This window comes from Lolium perenne, chromosome 3 (genome assembly GCF_019359855.2).
Source record: "Lolium perenne isolate Kyuss_39 chromosome 3, Kyuss_2.0, whole genome shotgun sequence".
Lineage (NCBI taxonomy): Eukaryota > Viridiplantae > Streptophyta > Magnoliopsida > Poales > Poaceae > Lolium > Lolium perenne.
Window position 1 is genome coordinate 140,084,239 of NC_067246.2, and position 13,711 is coordinate 140,097,949.

Sequence of the window (13,711 nt, forward strand, 5' to 3'; positions counted from 1 at the left end):
AATTCGAGACTTAGCTTTTTGACATGTAGTGCAGCATGCCACAAATCTCTCAATGTCTCGACGCATACGTGGCCAAAAGAAGTGTGCAGCAAGTACATCCTCCGTCTTCTTCACACCAAAGTGTCCCATCAATCCTCCTCCATGCGCCTCCTGCAACAACAAAAGACGAACGGAACTATCTGGGATGCATAGCTTGTTAGTACGGAACACAAATCCATCATTGAGGACGAATTTGTTCCATGTTCTACCATCTTTACAATTCAGCAACACATCTTTAAAATCAACATCATGCAATTATTGTTCATTTATAGTTTCTAATCCAAAAATCTTGAAGTCAAGTTGAGATAGCATAGTATAACAGCGCGACAAAGCATCAGCAATAACATTATCTTTGCCCTTTTTTGTGTTTGATAACATAAGGAAAAGACTCAATAAATTCAACCCACTTTGCATGGCGACGATCAAATTAGCTTGACTAAGAAGATTCATGATCAGAATGTATAACAAAATATTTAGGCCATAAATAATGTTGCCAAGTTTCTAATATCCGAACCAGCGCATATAATTCTTTATCATAAGTAGAATAGTTCAGACTAGGCCCACTCAATTTCTCACTAAAATATGCAACAGGTTTGCCCTCTTGTAATAACACACCTCCCAAACCAATTCCACTAGCATCACATTCAAGCTCAAAAGTCTTATTAAAATCAGGAAGTTGGAGTAATGGAGCATGTGTTAACTTATCTTTCAGAATCATGAAGGCTTCTTGTTGTGCATCACCCCACACAAAGGGCACATCCTTCTTTGTAAGCTCATTCAGCGGCGCAACAATGGATCCAAAATCTTTGACGAAGCGCCTATAGAAACCATCGAGGCCAAGAAAACTCCTCACTTGCGTGACCGTCTTGGGCTGCGGCCAACTCTCCATTGCCTCAATCTTGGCTGGATCAATAATATAGCCAAGAAACGCAACTCGATTGGTGCAAAAGGTTTTCAAGATTACCATACAAACGTGCATCACGTAAAGTATTGAAAACAACACGTAAATGATCCAAATGATCCTCCAAAGATTTGTTATAAATCAGAATATCATCAAAGTATACCACCACAAAACGTCCAATAAAAGCACGTAAAACTTCGTTCTTCAGTCTCATGAAAGTACTAGGTGCATTAGTTAAACCAAAAGGCATTACTAACCACTCATATAAACCAAAATTAGTTTTAAACGTTGTTTTCCATTCATCTCCTGATTGCATACGAATCTGGTGGTAACCACTACGCAAATCAACTTTAGAGAACATAATAGAACCACTCGATTCATCAAGCATATCATCTAAACGAGGTATAGGATGACAGTATCAAATGGTAATATTATTAATAGCTCTACAATCAGTACACATGCGTGAAGAACCATCTTTCTTAGGTACCAAGATAATAGGAACAACACATGGGCTAAGAGACTCACGAATGTAACCTTTATCTTGGAGAACCTGAATTTGTCGCTGAATCTCTTTGGTCTCTTCAGGATTGGTACGATATGGCACACGGCTGGGTAGCGAAGCTCCTGGAATCAAGTCAATCTGGTGTTCTATCCTGCGAATAGGTGGTAATCCAGGTGGAACATCTTGTGGGAACACATCAATGAACTCCTGCAAAAGGTTAGCAACCGCAGGTGGCAAAGAAGGAGGCATATCCTCAAATGAAAATAGAACTTCTTTGCAAATAATAGCATAGCATTGAGTAGTATTCACATCAAGTTCAGCAATATCAGATTTACTAGCAAGCAAACAAGGATTTTTCAAACGAATCAGATTTAGTATTAGTCTTATGTGGCATAAAATCTGCAGCAACAATCTGATTTTCATTCTTATGTTTCTCCTCGTTTTTTACTCTACTAGCTCTAGCAAGATCATCTTTTAGTATTTGTTCAGGAGTCATAGGTTTGAGACCAATTCTCTTTTCATCATGCATAAGAGAATACTGATTAGTTTTACCATTATGAACAGATTCTCTATCAAATTGCCAAGGTATACAAAGTAACAAAGAACAAGCTTGCATAGGTACAACATCACAATCAACAAAATCAGAGTATGTACCAATAGTAAAATGCACACGTGTAGTTCTTGTTACCTTGAGCTTCCGAGGACTCTCAAACCATTGAATATAATATGGATGTGTGTGTTGTCTCGTAGGTAGAGAAAGCTTCTCCACCATGTCAACGCTGGCCATATTATTACAGCTCCCTCCATCAATGATGATCTGTATAGCTCGCTCTTTTACAATGCCTCTTGTTTGAAACAGATTGCGGCGTTGATCATGCCCAGATTTGCTCTTGCACGCTCAACACACGTTGTGCAACTAGGCTTCTGTACTGATCAGCAGTGTCAGCGTCCATTACCTCCATCTCTCTCTCAGAATCAGAATTGGTGTCATCACGTGCAACAATAAGGGCCAATGTATCTTCATCAAAGTCACTTGCAAAATCATATTCTCCATCTTCACGCACCAACATCACACGCTTGGTTCTGCAGTCTCTTCCTATGTGTCCAAATCCCAAGCATTTGCGACATTGAATGTCGCGCGTCTTCCCCGTGGAGGCCATGGAAGAGGAACTCCGAGGAGGACCAGCAGATGGTGGTGGAGTAGCAGCAGGTGGTGCTCGTGATGCAAGCGCGGTGTACTTGGAGGTAGTAGGTGCTGGTGCAGCCCCACGAGATGGTGGCGCTGATTGTCGCGGAGATCACGACGATGTACGACCTGCAGAAATATTATCTCTTTTCCATGGTGGTTGACGATCCTGCACTTCATGTTCAGCTTTGCAAGCAAGATGAAACAAGCGAGTAATAGTATTGTACTCTTTATAATCTAGAATATGTTGAATCTCTTTATTCAAACCACCAAAGAAATGTGCAAGCATAGCCTCATTATCCTCTATACTACCACAACGAATCATGTCAGTTTGCAATTCTTGATAATAGTCTTCTACAGAATTTTTTCCTTGTTCTAAGCGAGACATTTTTTTCAGCAAATCATGTTGATAATGTAGAGGAACAAAACGAGTACGCATAGCAAGTTTTAAACCAACCCAAGTAGTAGGAATATTAGCATGATGTACTCTACAATGTTCAGACCACCAAATAGATGCAAAATAATTTGTAGCACCCTACCTTTTGAAATAAAGGCAAGATACCTGTGTATAGTGCTATTCCCGGGATCACTGATAGCACACACATTTCAAATGTAATAATCATAGCAATAGTATCAAATTTACTACAACGTAGATCCTCAGGAGATAAAATAATGTCTTACAAATTGCATAGTCAAATAGACTAGCTCAAATAAATGTTCAAAGCAAACACAACGGAAATAACTTCAATGAGCCTCCATCATCTTCATGCGCCACAGGCAGACATGTTGGAATGTAGACTCGAGATCCTACCTAGTATTTCTCTTCAGACGAACCTGCACGTTTGAATATGCAGCCCCACGAATGGAGGTCAGTACAATGATGTACTGGCAAATGACACTTATATGGTGGCTATTTTGGGCATGACTATCTACATGATATTTGGCAAGTGGAGTTTAGGTAAATTTGCATAAAGCCAATTTTATCCTACTCTTTATTTCAAAACAAAACATTTTACAAAACTCATAACGATGTCATAAACAGTATCATGGTTACATCTCCCATGTACTATCCGACAGTTGCTACTCAAATTTTAACTTATTCAGAAAAGGTGATGAGATTCCTCCGTACATTCCTTGCCTAGAAGCTCAAATTGTCCGTAACCAGGGACACGGCTAAGATCTTAGGTTTTAACTCTCGAGAGGTTGCGCTCTTTACCCACGATTCACAACCAAGCCTTTTTGCCAAAATTCTTCATCTTCATTAAGGCCAGGATGAGGTCACAACGAAGCTTTTCCTTAGTAGCCCCCTACCTAACGGATCCGCCCGTACCCAGATTCCCCCCACTGGCGGTACCCTAGGCGAGGTTTCCCACTACCTACTTAGCCAAGACAGAGCCCATATTGTATTGTGGTTGCACTGGAAGCTATCTAAAACATGGACGACATAATAATCTCTTTAATCCTGAGTGGTCATTCACAAGTGCACCCTCAGGCGATGACAACCACAATGTGGCCCTGAGTAGCCACTCAACATTTGCGCACCCTCAGGCGATGACAACCACAATGTGGCCCTGAGTAGCCGCCCACCAAGCAATTACCAATCCACCCAGGTGTTTCATTTAGAGTTGTTAGTTTTAATTCCCAATACTCACAATCCAAAATGATCAAACAGCAGTGGCATTTTTTTATTGCTAGGCAACTAAGAATCCTAGCAAGGGTTCATGGTGGCTACACACTACTAGGATTGATAAACATAGCATAACTTTCGAAAACAAAATCCTACCATGCATACTAGTTGAAAAACACTAATGCATAATAAAAATAGGTAGGAATTGAATGTCACTTGCCTTTTTGGTAGTCGAAACGCGTTCACTTCTCTTAATCAAAATACGTGTCTCTCCGTACAAACTATAACATAGAATATAACACAACATAAACACACCATTCAACAACAATAAAATCAAACCAAGCAAATAACAAGTAGTTATTCATTGTGGTTTAGTCATTGGATAAAGAAGATATGGCACGAGGTATGGATTGCAAGATATGAGTTGGAGATATTGAACGGATGGGTCAAACACCTGGAAAGAACATGATTATCTAAGTTAAGTACTTAGAACAAAATTATTGATAAGAACCTATGGTCAAATGTTGTTTGATACTCAAGAATGGGTAAATGGAATGATCCATGTGATAAAATCACACGAGTCTCAATTGGCGCAGCTCAAAACATTATTTTGTAAAGTGTGACAACAGAGAAATTCAATTCGGCACATGGGAGCATATGCCCTGCTACCGGAAAAAAATTGAAATGTTAAAAAAATTCGAACAAAAAAATTCTCGCTTAGGTATCAACATTTTACGTGCGCACATCAAATCTTGCGAAAAACGGACATTTGTTGTGACTTGTGTGAAAAAGATAAACAAAACGTCTCGTACAGACGTACACAACCTTTTTTTACAACAAAATTTGTCTTTTTTACATATGACACTCAAAATGACGGTTTTCTGTGGAACCAGTTTATGAACGTGTAAAATTTCGAGATGTATCCACTAAATTTTGTGTTCAAATTTTTCAACATTTTAAAAGTGCATTTAAAATGAAGTTTAAAAACCGGGAGCATATGCTCCCGGGTGCCAAAACGCCACTCCCCAACAGCACTTACTAAGATAGTATGAGTTACACATAGGCTTGGATATGAACTAATGATATATGGAATTACTCAAATTACCCACTTGTAAGTTGAATAGTTTTAAATTAGTTAAAGGAGTGAATGAAAAACAATTTGGATAGACACAATATTGATTCAAGATAGAGTGTCTAGTGGTATTGGTGTGTGGATGTGATCATAAGTTTCATCTTCACAGAACAATCATGTTGAAAATTGATTATAGAAATCGATAATGGATATATACTCAAATTCTCATATTTGAATTTGAATATTTGCAAAGTGATTCAAATATTTTGGACAGTGGTACTATTGGATGGAGTACTGTAAAACAAGTTTTATGCAATTGAGTTCACTCCAAAATCATTTTTAAAACTCAAGTTATGATCAGATTAGTGATTTAAACGAATTTAAATACACCAAGTTTGTGCACATAACAACTTTGATATTTTCTGACTCCATGATGTTCCACATGTTCTAAGGATTCCAGAGACTACAAAATTGTTAATTTTGGACCAGTAGATTATTTGATATAATTTTTATAGTGAAAAAGGATTAATTAAATCATTTGAATTATGATTCGAAAACTATTACATAACATATACAATATTCTTGCATATTTGGATCCTACAGGTTAAAAGCTTTCCAACGATATAAAATTTGCAAATTTTGGACCTCTGGATGATTTTATAATGAATTTCTAAGTTAGACACATAATCCGACATTTAAAATTTAAATTTAAAACGAGTTTGACTGAGACGCTGACTGGACTGCTGGCTGTACCGCTGACTGCTGACTGTACTTCTGACTGTAGTTTGACTTTGACTAGACTGAGTTGACTATGCTGATGTTATGATGATGTCATAAAGGTTGACAGAAAAATTTACTCAGATGGAAAAAGTTTCTACATCAAAGTTGTATAGAATTAATAGATCTATCTAACGCACAAATTATTTTTCACAACGGAATAATGAGTTTGACTAGATCTGGGTTATACCTTATAAGATCTGAATTTTGTAATACGTTTTTCTCCTTGCTCCATGAACGAAACAAGATGAGACTTGCGGCAATTGAAATATCTTGACGAGAGGAACAACTTCCGTGTTGACGTCATGACGATTCGAAATCGTTTTGAAACTCGATTTGGTTTCGGTTGACTCGAAATAGATCTGTAAATGAGCGATAAATTGGTACTTCAAATCGAAAAACTTTCAACATGAAAGTTATAGAGGAGGATCAGATCTACATACTCACCAAAGCAATTTGAATTTCGTGGAACGAGCACGAACTAATTGAGGATTCTCTTTGTGAGATCTGACAGCTTGCGATGCGAAATTCCCCGTGTATGGAGAACGAAAAGATATGAGATTGGTTGGGATTGAAAGATCTCGACGAGATCTACAACTTTCGTGTAGAGCCCGAAATGATTTGAGGTGGTTTGGGTGGTCAAAACAACGAGTTAAGATTCGTTGACCTAGATTTTCGGGACGAGCAAAGGGAAAACGAAACTGCGACGTGACGTGGTGGTGAGTTTATATAAGCCATATGTCGGTGAAAAAGGTGGCCTCGAAGTTACGAACGCGTAGAAACAAACGGATCTAAATTCGGAGTTGTGTAGCTTAAGAAAAGTGCGTTTAAGTGGAGATAGATTTGGCAAACACGGGATTAGGGTTGTTTTCTGCCCCGTTCGATCCATGGTGGCGGCTGGCTCGGTCGGTCGGCCGGGTGGGCCTGGCCTGGCCGCTTGCTGGGCCGGTCGGTCCGGCTGGCCGGCCCACTTTTTTTTTTCTTTTTTTTTCCTTTTCCTTTTCTTTTTACTTGTTTCTTTTATAAAAGTAGTTTCATAATTCTGATTTGAGTGAAACGAATTTCTACGAGTTTGTAAAATTATATTGCTCAGTATAGGGTAACATAAAGACTTCAATTTTATAAATTTTTATTTTATATTATTTTATTACTACTATGCCATTATGGCTATGTGTGAATAATTTTCAATATACGCATACCAAACAAGTTTATAAAAATTTGTAAAAATCAAAATAGTGTTTTAGGACAACAAGGAACCTGTTTAAAATCCATTTGTAAAAATAAACTAATAATTATTCGCACTTGGCCTAATTGCTACTTTGGCAATATTTTACAAATATAGCTTCCTATAGTTTTATTTTCTTAAATAGAAATCCATTAAGGATTTGAAAACCTTGAAAGCAAAGATATGCTTGATTTTAAAAATACTTTTGAACCAAAAGTCCTTGTAAACCTCATTTTGGAAAATACTTTTAAATAATTTCAAAAAGTTTTAATTCTTTCTGAATTTTCAATCAAGTTCAAACAATCAAGCATTAAATTTATTTTTATTTGACATTCCAAAATTTACAAAATTTCGTGATGTGACATAATTAGGATAGCGTAAACATGCAAAGCGTTGCTCTACTTCCAATTCCCAAGTAAGGTATGCATCAGGATTATATCTACCCTCAAATGGCGGAATATTCAGTTTCAGTTTAGCAACATGATCATCATCACGTACCGGTCGTAGAGGTGGGCGAGCGTTGCAGTTCAGTTGTCGTGGACGACCAGGTGCAGGTTGTTCGACCTCCTCACCGTCCAACACATTCTCATCTACCCGCTCGTCCTCGTCCCCTCCATAATCTTCGCATCCTCCATCAGAAAGTGCTTCAGGTGCGGCTGCAGCAGCAGGAGCGATACCCGCAGGAACGTCCGCACGAGGAACGCAACGTGCACGGCGTCGCACGTTGTCGCGAGGCTGCGGTAACCGAGTCAACAACTCCTAGAACTTGGCGTCGAGCTTGGAGTTGAAAGCTTCCTCGAGGCCATCGATCTTGTCCAGCGCGTCGGTGAGTTTGGCGTCAACATCACCAAGGCGCGCGTCCACGTCCTGTGCATGCCCGCCCAAAAGATGGGAGAAGTGAGCATGCATCTCTGCATTCGTCATCTTATCCGGATCAACGGTCGCCGACTCGGTGCCTGTCATGGTTAGTATGCAACAAGCAACAATGTATATGCCTACAAACTACGGAATATGGTGGTTCACGCGTAATCCGTCAAGCAAAATACGAAGCTCTTACAAGTTCTTACCAAACAGTAGGAAGGCGATGTGGCGACCAGCGGGAATCAGCGTCTCCAAAGATTGCCAAAGCGATTACCAGGGGTCAACACCAAGCACGTGGAGACAATATGTGGAGCTGTAGGAAGGCTAATATGGTAGCAAAACAACAATTGTCAAAACAGCGATGCAGTATTGAAAGTATGCTCAACAACGGTACTGTGCTGGTCCTAGGCTAGCCCGTACTAGAGACGCGAGCCTAGAACACAAACGAGGTCACTGTGCGGCACACAAGCAACTAGCAGCGATGAGGTGGCGATGATGTGGCGACCCGAGATGCGAAAAATAACTATGATGGCGAGTGTCTCAAACTGATCCCCGAGGTCTAAAAACAGTATAACCTCAGAAAACAATTTTGTCGAAATTTCGAAAGTGCTCCGGAAAGCGCGCAGGCGCCAAAAAAATATCTCTATAACGGCCAGTGGCGAAAAGTGATCGCCAAGGTGAAAAACCAATGTAGCCAGAATTTTTTTCGGAGGCGGTTCCAGACTTTTTTTTGCTTTCCTTCACAGTTATTTACCGGCGGCCGAAATTTATCTCACGGAAATTTTCTCTATAGCACGGACGAAATTAGAAGGCAACAGCAAAGGAGGAAAAACAATAAAACCTAATTCTACTCGGACTCTGTCGCGGCAGAGAAACAGCAACAATCTGTGTCGCGGTAGGAAACGGGGTATATGGTAGATGTATATGACGATGGCGGAAGTATATGGCAGGTGTATATGGCGATGGCGGAAGTATGTGGCAGGTGTACATGGCAGGTGTATATGGCAATGGCGGAAATATGCAGCAGGTGTATATGGTAGTTGTATATGGCGATGGCGGCGGTGATCTGCGTATGGTGCGAGTGGTGGCGGCGTGACTAATATGACCAGAACTCGAAACTCTAAAGGAACTAGACACTAAGACCAGCAACTCGACACGAAGATGCAGACACAAATTCAACTATGCAAAACTGAAAAGACAATGCAAAGACGTGGCAGGGGGTTTATGGGACGATATGATCCAAACCCTAACTGTATTTTTTTTGGCTTTCTCGTGGTTTATGGGTATGATGGCAGATGCAATCTACACTAGGAAAACAGTAAAATCTCACCGAGCAACCTGAAATCTGATACCACTTGATAGGACAAAGGTGTCCGATCTTTCGATGAGAGTATGATAGCGTCGATTTTTTGGTGGAGTTCGTGCTTGACGATCCGACTACACGTGCAAAGCTCGTGCGCCAATGCAATCGCTAGGACAATCTCTGGGAGTTACTGATCTTGCGGATGCACGATCAACCTGACCAGCGAGGGTCTTAATTCCTACCTGAAATCGAGAACAAGTAAGAATTAATATTGCAATCAGAATATTGCGGATGAAAGATGAAACCTTTATTGAATAAGGTGGGATTCTGAATAGTCGGTCTTGTTCTGGGCGTTGGCCTCAAAAGAAGTACACGAGAGTTGCAGCAATTGCTAACTTTTAATCAAATCAAAATCTGAGTCTAAACGTGATGGCTATGGGGGTATTTAAAGGAGAAAAATGTGGAGTTTCGTCCAGCCATACGTATGGTGGCCGAACCAAACCGTAGAAGGCCTTCCCCCCTTCAATACGGACTCTAAAAAGTGGATGTCTTAAATCATGCGAAAATGACATGGGCCTGGTCCAAAACTAAAGGTGACGCAGCACCATATTATGCTATGGACGAAATTATGAAGTGAAGAACTCTATATTTCGTCCATGTCTTCATCTCTTCTTATGGTGGCTTCAAAGTTCGGAAATCTCCACTTGCGGCATCCTCTTCAATCCTCAAATGCTTGCTGTCATCTCCTCCATGTGTGATCATGCTCCAATGCTTGTCCTCCTCAACCATGCTAGGTACATCATTCCTAAGAGTAACAAACATATCTGATTTAGGCAGCATCATATTCTCATGTATGTGAGGAATAGTTCCAAGAAACGAAAGTATCTGATAGTTAAGTTGTTTGGCACGAGCTCGAGTGATTGGTCCTTATATTTGTGTGGTTGTAGATACGGCAGTTGTATCAATAGATGGGATAGGTCCTAATCACTGAGGGCTTTACCGGTAGCTATGTGGTCTATCTATCTCTCCATGTATGATCTTTATGTGATCATGAGCTTTGTAATCTAGTTGAATAAGTAGATGTTATTCTTCAACTATTGTGCTACTCAAATGGTTTTATTATGTGATCTCCGGGGACACCTTGTCCAACGGTGTGAAGGTGACAATGTGCACACCATGTTTGTTTCTTATGCTTAATTTATAGAAATACTTATGAATTGTGGTGACTAGTTAGTACCATCTTTGTATGCTCAAAGTGACAACGTGGGGTGTCCATAGATTGGGAATGTGAACTTTAAGGAATGCTTGTGCATACCTACACAATGAATTTGTGTTTATTATCAAACCGGAGAGTGGTTCATAGTAGCGTAGTGAAGTGATGATATCTATGTATTCAATTATGGTATCATTGTTGAAAGTGTCCACTAGTGAAAGTATGATCCCTAGGCCTTGTTTCCAAGTATTGAAACACCGTTTACAACCAGTTCTGCTACATGTTTGCTTGCTGCCATTTTTATTTCAGATTGCAATTACCACTCATAATCATCCATATTACTTGTATTTCACTATCTCTTCGCCGAACTAGTGCACCTATACATCTGACAAGTGTATTGGGTGTGTTGGGGACACAAGAGACTTCTTGTATCGTAATTGCAGGGTTGCTTGAGAGGGATATCTTTGACCTCTACCTCCTTGAGTTCGATAAACCTCGGGAGATCCACTTAAGGGAAACTTGCTGTTGTTCTACAAACATCTGCACTTGGAGGCCCAACAATGTCTACACGAATAGAAGCGTGCGTAGACATTATGCCTAAAAGACGTCTAGGGTTCTAAGAACCCAAGAGTAACAAGCTCCTCACTTTCACTTCCACGAATCACCGTGGAAATCTCAAACTGATGCACCAAACGCAATGTCAGGAGCACCAGAAACATGCTCAAGTACTTCTCTTTCAAATCCCAACAAAGCTACAAAAGCTATTGGGGGAATAAGAGAGGAAGAACATATAGGAGGATGAACACCACATTTCCCCAAGATCTAGAACTAGTGGATTCCCCTAAAAAAAGAGGGATTTGATTGGTGAAGATATAGATCTAGATCTCCTCTATATTTCTCTCAAATAGATGCAAGATTCATGGGAGGGAGAGGGAGATAGCAAGCTCAAAGAAGGTCAACAATGGGGGAAAAACGAGCTCAAACAGATAGAAAACATTGGGGCAGAAGACCCCCTTAAATAGGGTAAGAGAAATCTGCCCGTTATGCACAAAACTCATAATTACCGAAACTTCTGGTCATTTGGGGCGGTACTACCGCCCCCCGGTAGTACCGGCCAACTTCCAGGTGAAGTAGGGCTCCCCTGGGATGCTCCCGGTATAATTCCTGCTAGCAAAAATAGCATTTCCCGGAACTTGGACGGAACTTGACCGGTACTACCGCCCCACCGGTAGTACCGGCCACGAAGACCGGAACTTCCGCCCCCGTGAAATGTCCAAATATTCCAGTACGAAAACTTCAAGAACTTTTGCATCCGGACTCCGATTTCGATGATCTTGGGCTCGTTGAAATCACAAAAATGAGCTCTACAACAATATACATAGAAACATCATAGTCTATCAAGGTGAGATAGAAACAAACGAATAAAGGTTTTACCTATCTATAAAATACAAACCAGTGAAACCACCAATATCGAAAACGCAATAGAGAATGCATATGAAAAACGTTTTCGATGAACTAGAGCTTGTCATGGAGATTAATACAAGATCTAATTCCACTCATGGATAATAACCAAATAAGAACCAAGAAAGATGATGCCAATGATGCAAAGGTTTGAGCTCTCTCCGAACGATACGATGAAGTTACTCACTTGAGAGCCCCTGTTGATAGTACGGCTATTTATCCTATAATCCGGTCTCACAACTAACACACAAGACCGGTAAGAAACAAACTATCAAGATCCTACCTTTGCTTTGTGCATATTACACTTGATGTTGATGAAGACGATCTTGTCCACCTCAAGATGGAACACCTTTCTTGATTACACTTGCTTGTTGAAGAGTTGCAAATTGCTCCCCCATACTCCTACGGGAGAGCCTCTTCTTTGGGCATGTCTTCACATATCCATGATCACCATAAGAATGGCAAGCTTCAAGCCTATGATCTCTTATAGATGTTTATCTTGAACTTGCACTTCATTTCTTCATTCTTCATCATGTTGATGTCTTGAAGGTACACATGAGAGGTTACTTAATATTCTTCTCTTCAAGACATATTCTTCATCAATTTCTTCTTATTGCAACCTTGAAGCCAACATAAGCATTGCCTATGAAAAACTCCTACAAAAACATAACTCAATGCAAACATTAGTCCATAGGGTTTGTCATCAATTACCAAAACCACACGTGGGGGCGGAAGTATCTTTCATTCCTTGACTCTCTTGGGATATCCAAAACATTCAGGATGACTTGCTTCATGTTATCCTTCGTGCCCTTGCTAAACAATTCCGAAGATTTACTTTTGTTAATCATCTGTCCAGACTGAACTTCATATAGTGCCAAAATTTGGTGTAACTTGGTCGCATTAGCCACATCGGATGAAGCCTGGTGACCGGGTGTACACGTGTCCGACGGTGTTAGTTTTGCCGTTACCGTGCGAATATTTGGCGTATGCAATGATGATTCTGGGACACCACCGTGGGCTATCCTTTGGATGGCATGTAAGAACAAAAGCAGACTAATTTTTTTTCTCTGTCCCATCCCAACCCCATCGCTTATCATCTCTCTCCCATCTCCATGGTATCCATCGACAGAAAATTCGTTCCCCAGCGTGAATATGGAGACGAGGCAGACGGGCTGGTCGAGGGGGCACGCCACCCTTGACGGCGACGGCGTAGTAGAGGTCGAGCGCGGGCAGTGTCTCGACCAGCCGGGTCCGGCCCTCGACGCACGCCGCGCAGCCAGTGGCCGCGGGCGGCTCGAACTCGAAGCCCAGATCGAGGCAGCCGCCAACTCGTTGAGGTCGTCGTCGGTGACGCTCTGTGCGCGGCTGAGCGAGGACGACGAGGGCGCCCGGCGCATCAGGCCGCGGCGGCGCCGCTCCCAGGCCTCGTACCGCTCGATGTCGGGCGACCACGAGTTCTGCTTCTGCAGGCCCATCAGCCCCGCCACGCCCCTCATCTTCCCGCCGCCCAGCAGGTGGTGGTGGCGCTACAATCCCTTCTCCAT

The 13,711-nt window shown here is 41.2% G+C and overlaps 1 pseudogene; it reads right to left on the reverse strand.

Annotated features, from left to right (window-relative positions):
• Positions 1-8,088: 8,088 nt before the first annotated feature.
• Positions 8,089-13,711, reverse strand: LOC127339660 (uncharacterized; annotated as a pseudogene).